This window comes from Chrysochloris asiatica, unplaced genomic scaffold, assembly GCF_000296735.1.
Source record: "Chrysochloris asiatica unplaced genomic scaffold, ChrAsi1.0 scaffold00049, whole genome shotgun sequence".
Classification (NCBI taxonomy): domain Eukaryota; kingdom Metazoa; phylum Chordata; class Mammalia; order Afrosoricida; family Chrysochloridae; genus Chrysochloris; species Chrysochloris asiatica.
Window position 1 is genome coordinate 8,590,870 of NW_006408567.1, and position 1,314 is coordinate 8,592,183.

Here is a 1,314-nt window from a genome sequence, read left to right on the forward strand (position 1 = left end):
GGAGGAGGGGTCTTCATACTTTTTCTTTGACCCTCCACCTTACCAAACATATCTTTCTCCAGCGACTGATACCTCCTGAAAATATGTCCAAAGTATGAGAGACGAAGTTTGGCCATCCTGGCCTCCAAGGAGCACTCTGGCTTCACTTCTTCCAACACAGATCTGTTGGTTCAATATTCTCCTCCAACACCATAACTCAAAAGAATGAAACTCTAGAATGATTTGGATTGACAAATCATTGACAGAATTGCAATCTGGAGTCTTTCAGAAAGGGTCCAGGAGAGATGTATCCAAGATAAAAATGAGCTTGACATGCTGAAATTCAAAGAAGTTTTATGGTTCTGGCAGAGGTAATGAATAGCTAAGAAGAATACAGAAAATTAAGCAAATAAAAAGTCACAAAAGTATCATCACTAGGAAAATTAAATCTCTGGATGAGAAAGAGAAAATAATCATGATCTGAGATAAGGTTTGACTGTGGTTCATACTTACATGATCAAAATATTATAAACACTGGAGAAAGGGAGGGATGCAGAGGAAATGTGAATGAGTGTTGAGGAAAGGAGTATGGTATAAAAATGTCCAAATTATAGAAATCAAGACATATGAGTAGCAATATAGCTCATGACCATCAAGTTGATTCTCGCTCAGAGGGACCTTGTAGGATGCAATAGAACTGTCCCATAGGGCTTCTAAGGCTGTGTGATCTTTACTGGGTTTGAACTGCCAATTATTCACTTAGCAGCAGAGTTGCTAAACCACTGTGCTAGATGGTTTCCTTAGAACATACAAGAGGGCTTCAAAAAGTTCATGGAAAAATGAAATTAAAAGATAATGGAGGAGGCAGGGCTTGATGGCAGATAGGGTAGACGTGCAGTGAAGATCTCTGTCAGCATTAACCAGGTGAAGCAGGTTCAGGGGAAAGCTCCAAAACTGTGAACTACATATGTCAGAATATTTAAAAAGTTTGATGGCTTATAGCTAGTGGAACTTGTAGCAGAAGCAAGAAATCTCATACTTTTGAACCTACCAGGCTCAGTGACCTGAAGCCGACAACTTGGGTGAGACTAAATGGCAAAACCAAGCAGGGGAGCAAGCAGGCCCGCTATGGACTAACACTATTTTATCCTATAATCTACCTGACCTTCTCACCATCTGCATTTCTGTTCATATTTGTTTACCTTCTTTCACATTGTAATTGTTTTGATCATAGGCTGACCTTCCAGATCCTCTGAATTTGTTCTTATAGTTTTATTCTGTTTTTGGTTCTTCCATTTGTCCATTGAGTTCTGGGAGGTGCTGCCACATATGACA